Source organism: Sus scrofa, chromosome 7, assembly GCF_000003025.6.
Source record: "Sus scrofa isolate TJ Tabasco breed Duroc chromosome 7, Sscrofa11.1, whole genome shotgun sequence".
In the NCBI taxonomy this organism is placed as follows: domain Eukaryota; kingdom Metazoa; phylum Chordata; class Mammalia; order Artiodactyla; family Suidae; genus Sus; species Sus scrofa.
Window position 1 is genome coordinate 110090904 of NC_010449.5, and position 11016 is coordinate 110101919.

Below are 11016 nucleotides of genomic sequence, written 5' to 3' on the forward strand. Positions count from 1 at the left end.
TAGTCAATGCTTTTCTTTATTCTTTATAAACTTAAACAGCTATGTTTGTCCCCATAAAATCTAGTGAACGATTACTAAACACCACCCGAATAAGAACACTATGGGACAGTTTGTGTAAGGTGAACAAAATTGGAGTTTTTGGTAGGAACTGAAGCTTTTAAAAGGGTCTGAGAAAGAATAAAGAGGCAGAATCTGATATCCTAAAAACAGTCTAATCTGTGAGCTGCAGGCAGCAACCCAATCCATGTACTTGTTTCTCAGGACATATGTATAGTGTTCCATGAACACTATACGTGCTACCTGCTCCAAAGAGTTAAAGGAAATCTCTCACTTAGCCCGAGATTTGATTTTTAGCCATTCGTCCCTCAGGCAGAATGGGTTCAACAACCATTCTGTTTCCACTCAGAAGCTCTGTTTGTTAATTACCCATTGTGACAGACGATGAAAGCCACTCTTGAATTCAGCCTTTCCTGGTCAATACCTGGTAATTTCCAGCAGGGGTTACCATTGGACATCTTACCAAACTAAGATAAATTCTGTTCGGGTGCTACATTAAGCAGCCTCTTCACCCTGGGAGGATGGGTGGGGGTGAGAGGGCCTGGCTTCCAGTGGTTAAGTTATGAAATAGTGGAAAAAGCAAGGCTACGTCAGAGGAAGACCAGCCAGAGATGCAGAGACAGACAAGGCCACAAAGAAGAAAAGCAAATGCAAAACTCTGAAGCAGCCCTTCATTCTTTCCTTTACTCTCTCCAGAAGAGGTTGTCACCAAGGCTCTATCCACACACAGAACACATGCTGTGTGAGAAGACATTTCAGCCCCTAACGATAGGAGGGTATCCAGGGATACAGGAGGCAGAAAGGAGGCAGTGTCGGGCTGTGCAATCTGAAGCCCAAGGAATGAAAGGAGCCTCCTGTAGACGGGGTCACAATTATAAAGGGAAGGCTGCTGTGTTTCCAAGTCCTTTCTCTTATGTGTCAAGGACTCGCCCAAGGTCATGTTGGCCTGAAGTCTTGAATCACCAATTCCATGAAATTTCTCAAGTCTTCCATCCAATAAGGAGTATACCACCACCCCTGCACACTCTCCTCTCCAGGACAAAGGTAGGAAGTAAATCCAGTAGAAAACCCACCACGAGCAATTCACAGGCTCCTTCATTTCTGGCAGAGCCTGGAGCTGGGTATGCCCACTCCTCCAGCCCCTGTCATACCACTCTATCATACCCACTGTCTCAGCATTGGAGGAAGGAAAAGATTTCTCTTTAAAATTATCAGGAGTTAAAACTTTTTCTGTCTTTTAGGGATGATCCACTTCCTTGTAGATGACTTTTCTGTCAAGATGTCCATTTGATGGGCCTCTTGGGTTATGAGAAGTGAGGCCACTGAGCTAGTCTAGGTGTGTGCAGATTAAGCCAGAGAGAGCTAAATTGCTTTGCTTAATTAATAAAGCAACCAGAATTTTGGAGCCATCTGCAGATGCCACCAGGGAGGAGGGCTGGGACCTTGGAAGAAATGAGGAGGTAGTGTAATCAGCAGCAATTGGGGCGGGGGGAGGACAGGCAATCCTAGGGAGAGATGCAACCGGCAGAAAAGCCTCCACAAACCTGGGAGCGCAAGTGAATTTGGGTTCCTGTTCTAGGCAGTGCTAAAACCTCTTCCACTAACCCCAAACTTTCAGATATACGGAGAGAAGTAGCTATGTTTCGTCCTAGGGTGACAAGAGCCAAAAAACGAAGTTTTGTAAAAGGCCAGGAAGAGTGAAAGAGGGAATTCAGTAGGATTAGGAAGAAAAGGAAGGGAGAGAACAAAAGGTCAGTGATCACGGAAGATCCTTGGATGTATTTGGGAGGACACTCGATCTCCCAGCATGGGGACACCTACCTGGTAATTTGGTTGCTGGGGAGAGGGCCCTGGTCTGGGAAAACAGAAGACGCAGGGCCTGCATTGCAGCAGAGTGCAGGTTGGCTCAGAGATTTTCCCCTGCCCACCTTACCCAGGACCTTCTTAGTCACCCCCCTGTCCCCCCTCAGTAGAGTCAGTTACCCTCAAGCTTAGCCAGAAGCCTGCTCTATTTATTCCATTTTTCCAATGCTGAGTTGTTCTCTCCCCCACCATAGCGCTTGTCCCTGTATCTTTTCTTTGCCTAGACATCCTTATTTCTGAGAAGCACCCCCATCAAGATTCTGTGCCTGACTCTAGGGTTCACTTGGAGAGTATTCCCTCTTCTTCCCTTCCTTCCCTCATTCCACTCCGCTAATAGCTCATCAAAACCAGAGCAGAGACCCCCAGCCCCCCTGCCCTGCCCCTTTTACAGCCATCCTGTTCAAGGCAGTTCAATCACAGGGACTCTCATTGCCACGGACATCCTGTCTTCCCCCAGATTTATTAAGAGGTGAAAACACAGAAGAAGTCAGTCATAAAACGCCTAATGCCGACTCTCTTTTAGACTTCGTAGGGGAGGGCGTTACCGAAGCAGTCATCCATCTTTGCTATTCTAAAGCTCTGTCCCCAAAGTATTTGACAGTTGTGGCCCCAAAGGACCGCAGGCTGGCTGATGCCAAGAGTCACCAATTCCAGGCAACTTTTATTACTCTTCAATGGGAGGTATGTATACACTACTTTTATTTCCGGTTTTGTTACATATTTTCCCCTCTGGTTATGTCCTGAATCTGCCCAAGGCTGCCATTTCTAAATATTCCAGTCTATCTAGGCAGGACAGAGTCCACAAGAGTCAGGGCAGAAAACATGATAAGAAGTGTCAGTAAAAACTGGAAAGCCCCATGTAGCTCTTCCTAAAATCCGAATTCTGCAAACTGCCCGTTCACCTCCCTCCACTCCACAACCTGGCATGCTCTTTCAACCTGCCCAGTCAGGACGTAGAAACAACGTAAGGGTGTGCAAAAATACCCCTACAGTCTGGGGTCAGCTCGACCAGGAATCTGCCACTCACTTGCTGCGTTTACCTTGGACAAGTCCATCTGTTTCCTTTGAGCATCAGTTTCTGCATCTGTAAAATGGAAATAGTTATTCTCCCTGGCCAAGTTCTTAGAAGACTTCTATCACGGATGTCAAGGACGGAGGGTCAAAGAGTGGCTCTTTCATGAAGATGACTGCCTTTCCTTCACCTCCCTCCCGCCCTCTTCTCAGCTGACCTGACGGCACCCCGTTATCCTTTGACGTGAGGATCATTTCCTAAACTGGGGGAGACAAGGGTTTGGAATCAAGTTTGCCCTCTTCTCTTCACCTCCCAATGCCACATTCACCTCCATCCTTGGATGTGTAAGGCAATGTCTTTAAACTGTCAAATGCCTGACCATTGACACGTGAGCTTATCTTCTGGGAGGTGGAAGCTTACCCTCCCCACTAGCCATGCTTTCTGGAGCACTTGGGTTGCCAGTGCCCTTCTCATGTCATCAGAGCTCCCTGGCATCAGACCACCATGATGCTTTGTCTGTGTCAGCTGAGCTGGGTCATTACCTCCTCCTGGAGGGAGAGCAAGCTCGTCAAGATACCAAGTCCTTTCTTTAGTCATTGGACAGTAGACCTTCAGGTGGGCTGAGTACACGTACAAGTTTGGACCTCTGTGAAGTCCTGGAAAATTTAAGAGGTCATGAAAATGGGGAGAGAGTGACGTTGTTCGTGGAAGCAACCAATCATCTATTGAAGAATACTAGACTAGGCTTTTCTTAGGCAAATACGTCATGTGTTAACATCAACCCAGCTGAATGCAAATGCTCTGTGTAGGCAACATATATAGGTGAATTCGACAAGTGTTTATTGAACACCTGTTTTTCTTGGGCCACCTGGGGGTGAGGGGGACATAAAAATGGATCAAACAAGGATCCCATCCTCATGGGAGTTCCTAGGCTCTTAAGAGAAACAAACACCTAAGTAAATAATGATAGTGAAAGAACTAAATATATCAATCAAGCAGCAGAAAAAAAAGTTCAGAGTTTTCCCAGAAGAAGAAACATCTGCGCTCTCCCATAAAATGGGGGAAGGAATTTTATAGGAGGCAGAAAGTTGGGTAGGTAATTTCAGGTAAAAGGAAAGCAAGGGCAAAGCCCTTGTAGGTGCAACAGCAGCACACAAAGTGTCAGAACATTGGTAGAGCTGAAGCCTGGGAGCCAAGGGGAGCAGCAGGAGCATAGGAGGCTGGGGCCACTGGGCAGGAGCAGAGACTGGGTCCCCAAGGTAATGGAGAACCACAGAGGAAAAGAATGGTTTGGCAACACAGATCACCACTTCAGCAGCCGTCTGAGGAGTGAGCCAAGGGACGACCAGGGACCACTGTCCCTTCTGTGTGGTTCCTGCTTCAGAAAAGGGAAGTTGGTGAAAAATGCCCGAGTGACTCTCCTCTGTAACACTGACACTTTGATCTTCAGAAAGTGGGGGGTGGGGGGAAGGTTGGGGCAGGGGTCTCCCTTGCTGACCATTTGTAATCTGGAAGTGTTGCTAGAGAGGATGGGAGGGTGGGTATACGAAATACCCTCTGTCTGAAACTTTGACTGGAGAGAGTTCCCAATAACTTGGTGAAACTAACATCTAAATAGCTTGGGAGATGTCCATGTGGTCAAGGCAACATGGTACCCACCTGCCTGTACTTCGGTTCAATATGAGTCCAAAGGAATCTGCTGAGAAGCCTCTTCAAGTGGTGGGGGGGTGGGGACTGGGTAAGAGGAGACAGGCCTGTCCTGCCTGGCCTCTGGGGTGTACAGAGCTTACAAGGTGTAACCTCTAAGGAGTCACTGAACATAACTAAAAATCAGGAGGGTGGACCAGAAAAATAGGAAGCCCTTTTATTTCCAGGGTGTATTATCCTGTCTAGATTTGTGTGGGGAAAAGAGGAGCTAGAGAGTGATTTCAAATTCACAGAAATAGGTCTTAACGGGAAGTGCTATCTGCTAAGAAATGGGGCTGGGGTTGGGGGAGCTGGAAAGAGAGAGACACCCAAGCCCTCTGCTGGAGGGGAAGGATGCCAGGGGAGGCCTGGGAAGAGGAGGGCAGAAGCACCCCTCGAGTTCACTTAAAAGTGGGATATTGATACCAACTTGATGAGGCAAGTGTGAGGTGGTCAACATCTGGAAGCTACAGAAAAGAACTCTCTCCCTAAGCCCAAAGGACCCCCAGGTGGGCCTCTGCTTTCTCTCTTCCTCTGCTCTCTGTAGTGAATGTTCTGTGCTTTCAACATTAATTCCTTTTCTCCTCTCTTCAGGGTTAAGGAGGCCCTAGCGGTCCATCCACATTGGACAATCCAACCATCTTGGCAGGGCTGCTCCCCACCCCCAACCCCCACCCCATAGCCAGCACCACCACAAGACAGCTTGACAGCCTTGCCCAGGCACTTGGTCCTATGTTCCTGCTCTTCTGATGGAGCTTCTGCTGGCAGGGATTTCCAACAGATTTCCCCCATGCCCACCTTCCCCTAAGAGGGCAGAAACCCCCTATGGACATAGGTGATCTTATGGAAATGTGTGTCTAGGTGTACAGGTGTATATATAGTTGTTATACCTGTACCACTGGCAGCTTGCTAGAAACTGAGGCCCTCATATCCTATTGTTCCAGATGCTTCAGTCATGGCACTGGGCAACTTCTACACGAAAGGACTTAGTCCCAGGCATTATTGGGAACAACAAGAAATAAATAGCTCGGCCCCCTTACTAGGGTCTCATGATTTAGCTCTACAGATGTTCCTCTGGTTGTGAAATACCCAGGGGCAAATTTCCCCTTACCCAAACTGTTCCTTAAGGCACTGACTTTAGTTTCAGAGCCGTGTAACGTAATGCACATCTCAAGTAGACTCAAAGTCTACTTGGGGATCCATGCAAATCAAGGCTAGAGAGGAAGGAGGGAGGGGAGAGAAGGGGGAGACTCTTGCTTTGAGTCCCATGTTTCTGAACCATCTGGAATCTTCCTTCATCAGCTCACACTATGTCTGTGTTTTGTGTGTTATTCCCCACCCCGACCTACTCACACACATCTCGTTATTGCATGCTTGTGGTGATTGGAGATTATAGTTCAGGAGAAGGTACAGGTCATTTTGAGAACGTAAGAAAGAAAACACAGAGATCCTAATTCATTTGTGGCCAGCAGGGCTGAGCAAAAGGCTTTCAAACCCTTTCCCATCTTTACAATGTCAAGCGATTCCCGAGACTTTGGGGTGGCTTCTATGAAAGCAAAGCCAAAGAAATGTATCCCGAGGCTTTTTTTGACAACTTAGGGGAAATCTGACTTGCTATTGCTTTAAGCGGGGATGTGTCCATATACATAAGCATATTCCAAGTATGTGCAGCTAAACATGTTATCAAGTGACTAAAACCTGTGAGAAATACCAACTGGGAGATGCTCATTTGTGTCAGGAAGGTTCTTGACCTGGGACGGCTGGAGGGGTGCAAGGCCACATGGAAAAGCTGAGTCTTGAGGAAGGAGGGATGGGATTTACAAGGGGGAGAAAAAACGAGGAGGCGCCTATTGGAGGAGGAAGCTGGCCAAGGATTTCCGCAGAACCAGAGGAGCTGGTCTCCAGAGGTGAATGGACCCACTTGGGTGCAAGATTAACGTGGGCAAGCGCCATGAAATAAGAGCAGACAGACAGGGCGGGGGCTGACAGGCAGGGCCAAGGACTCTGTGGTTTCTCCACTGAGAAGCTAAGTCACTCCTTGGGGGATATTTATCATAGCAACTCTGCTCCCAAAAATGTTCTCTAGCATATCCTGCATTCATATAGTCCCAAACTTAGAGCATCACCTATAGACCCTTTTCCAGAGTGAACGCAGGCAGCAAGAGTGGGCTACTCCTTTTCACAAATGGAGAGGAGGAGGATCTAATTATTTTCCTTGGCTCATTTCCTTCCTTATTCCGTATTAACTTACACATTTAGGTAGGCACACATATTAGCCATATGAATTCATCGGGTACTTTTAGAGGCAGATGGAGGGCAAGAGATTGAGATATCTGAGAATCTTGGAACAAGATTATATCTGGAGGCTCAAATCACATTCAGAAATGACTGAGTCAAGCGTGCGCAGTTCTGAATCAAGCGTGGGCAGTTCTAAGTGTGTGCGGTCCTAACAAGATACAAAAACAAGAAAGCAAATGACCATTCAGTCATATTTCCCAGTGGAAATGGAATGTAATGAACTTCAATGCTCCTGAAACAAAGAGGTTTTTTGCTCACGTTCCCTCTTTCATCAGATGCATATGCCCATTACGCCCACTTCTTAGTGGAGCGAAACTACATAGAGTGCAGCCACTAAAAAATCATACAGAAAGTATTTACCATATATCACATATTTGTTAGTGTGAGAAAATGGAATGCATTGCTAAATGCAAAAGGACAGTATGGTAACATTTTTGTAAAGGCAATATAAATGTTGTAGGCATTTATATACATTCGTATGTATATACATTCATATGTATATCTGAACGGGAGAGAAACTATAAACCAAAATATTAAAGTGTTTTTGCATGGAGGTGACTACAGGTGATTTTTTGTTTCTCCTCTTTCCCTTGGAATCACTCAAGTTTAATATTTAGCAAGTAATTTTAAACTAAGAATGAATTTTTTTTTTAATTGCATAGGAATCGGGGATGAGATAAGACCCAAGGATTATAGTTTTGATCTGAGGAGATGCCTGAGTCCTGTGTCTTTCTCTTTCTAAGCAATTTGATACTAGCAAGCATGAAAAGAAGTCCCTAGGTGACTCAAACTTGTTACCAGTCCTCCATTACCTGCCAGTGCAGGTATTTTTTTTTTTTTTTTTAGTGTGTCTGAGAGATAAAGAAGCCAGGCATTTCTGCAAGTGATTAAACTCCTCTAGCTACAGTGGGAAGGAAAGTGATAGATGCCCACAGAAAAAGACAAATAATTCAAAACGTGTTAATCCAAGGTTTTCATGCACTCTCACCTGCAAGGACTGCATGAGTTTATGGCTGCCAAAGTGAGGTAGGTTTCACTTTGATGATGCATCACTTGTTTGCTGACTTTCCAAATCATAAGCAGTTGCAATGAATGCATCTCACCACACTACAGTGCAATGCAGAAGAGAAGGGCTCCTTGGTGAAAGGCAGCTCTATCTCCAAGCTGGGCCATCCTTACCCAGGCCCTGAGCAGGAGACCACAGACAGATAATGTCCCACCTGCAGCCCAAATGCCACACAATACATTAACATCATTTCTCTTCATGGCTTCCTTACACTGCTGTTCAAGATGAATCTGCTAGTTATATAATACGACTTATCAAAACAGGTTTCTGCTTCTTCCTTAGTACTTATCCCCCAAACCCATTCGTAATTACCATTATTGGGCTACATTTTGCATCTGTAATTCTTAGGACAGAAACTAGAGCTGTCATACATGTTTTCTACCTATGTGGTTTTCTTTCGTCGGAATGCAGTGCCATCGAAACTCACAAGAGATTGGCGGGAGTATGACAGACTGGGAAGCCAAGCAGAGGGGACAAATTCCCTTAAAGCCAGTACCTCCCAAAGGTACCTCCAATATCCCTTTGACCTTCAAAAGACTCCCACTTGTCTCCACTTCTCTCCCCCTCTGAATTAAAAAAAGAAAAACAAAAACCAAACATACTCTCAGATAGTCTAACTCTAAATCAGACAGAGGGAAGGATAAAACAATATTTGAACCAATCGGCTTCTCCTAACATGGCTCATCTCAGTAATGCGTTTCAAACGGTAATGGGTGTCTGAATCACCTGGAGATCTTGGTAAACCGCAGATCCTTAGGTGCAGGCTGGGGTCTAGGATCTGGGATTTCTAACAAGCTCCCACATGATGCTCATATGACTGGTCCATAACCCATACTTTGGGCAGCAAGCCTTTGGCCCTTCCAACTTTGGCATGTTCTGGATCCCTTTGGTTGAGATAATTCATTAAAACCAATTTTGTATGTTAGTGATCCAAGATAAGCAGAATTTAATCCAGTGGGAACAGGGAACATTATGAAGGAAGTCCCATGTCTTTGTGCCCTCAACATTCGGCAAAATGTGGGAGGATGAGAGAGGAGGAGGGACAAGAGAGACAGGAAGTGACATGGAGTGAGGGACATGCCCACAGTCCTTCCAGATGCTCAAAGAGCTTTAAAAAGTGGCCTACCACATCCTTTATGGAACAACGACCAAAAAAAAGACACCAAAAGAACTTCAGAAACAGAACCAGAACAGATATGCAACAGAGCTACAGAGCTGCTGATTCTCTTAACTACTTTCTCTTGGAATCCAAAATAGAGGGATTTTCAGGAAGAGCAGAAAAGGGGACCATACACATTGCCAGTGCCTCTGCAGGGGCCTTGGGCCTGCTGAAGACATTAGGAAACCAATAGTGAGGCTCTTTCTGCATTCAACACTAGAAATGCAATTTGGACAAACAAATGAACTACAGGGCAGAATAGGTTTCGGTCATGAAACCCCTTCATTCCTAATTTCCAAAGTTTTGTGATTGATAGGACATTATAGGATTTATGTGATTTAAGTGTGCCTGGAAAGGACATATTTACTTCCTTCTGAATGAAGCATTTGCACCTGCTCTTTCTCTGAGTCTATCGAAGATGCCCATCCTTCCAGGGTATCCATTTCTAAACAATGGATAAGGGTGCGCAGTTGTGCTCAGCTACCCCCATACCCAGAGTGCATTGAGGGTAGAAGGGATCCAGCACACAGACTCTCGGAGGACTTGTTCGAGTCCAACTTCCAGTTGAAGGAATATTCTACCACACCAGGAAAGGGGAGGGGGTCTTTTATGGCCACATCACAGAAGCTTCCATACAGTCTGGATGTATGGATTCTGCTCAGCCTGAATTCAGAACTCATTTACATTTCCTTTGCTTCTCTAATTTGCAAGCTTTAAAGAAAGAGCAAAAAGCAAAGGGGGAAATTTTCACATACTGCCTCTGCAGTGACTTCTTATAAAAAAAAAAAAAAAAGATTTAAAAAAATAAAAGTATTTTTAAAAACCAAGTAGATTCCTGAAAGAGGTGCAGAAACTGAGAATCCAGCTACGAATCACCGTCTCAGGAATAGGATGGGGGACCAGGGCAAGGACCAAACAACAGTTCCCCATGGCAGATAAGGAACAGACCTCTGGCCCCTACGTGAAAGACTGTGCTTTCACTTAAAGGGAATTCTTTTCCTTGCTCCAGGTTGCCATCACCCGAAGCAAAATCTTGGACCTGCCCAGCTGGGCAAGAAGCTAAGAATTAAGGTTGAGGGAAGTATTATCAGATATGTAAGGTCTATAACTTCCTGTAATTGTCAGGGCGACCTTTTTCAAAAGCCACTCAATGTCATTAAAGGAAGAGAAGACAAATAGAGGGACACATACTCAGAATCCCTAAATACCAGGGAAAGGAAAAATGTTTGAGATGCCCTTCCCTCCACTATCAAAAGGTTTCTGGGGCCAAGTGGCCTTATACCAGCTCTTCAGCCTCATCGATCCTGTTCTCCCCTCCTTCCCACCCATCAAATTCTCTCCTTCATGCCTTCTCTTCCTATTCTGGAAGAACTCACAATGAGACTCATAGGAATCCTTCCCCAAGCCCTGTGGACATCCTCAATGTCCCAGCCCCTTCTCTTCCAGCCCCATCTGACCTATTACCCATCTTGGACAGGTCCAAACATTCTTGCCCGGCTTTTGCTTCTACCCCTGTGCTGCTGAGCACTGCTTGACAAAATCACCACGCAGGGGCTGCCGCCTCTTCTGGGATCTTAAGTGTCCACAAACGACCCTGTCCTATATCCCATCTCGGCTATTCCAAACCTTCACAGTTCTTACAAAGGCCCTGCCACATCCCCTACTTCCTGTTCTTAGCGGATCAGCTTGCGTCCCACTTGGCCAAGGAAAATAAAGCCCTCAAAATTATCAGCCCAGCCCCTCTCTGCCAATGAGCTCATCCAAATCTGCATCTGTCCTCACTCCACCTCCTTCAGAGGACATTTTCTATTCTTACATCCAAGGCAATCCCACCACAAGTGCCCTGCTTGCATCCCCTTTCTCCCCTCTTCCCAG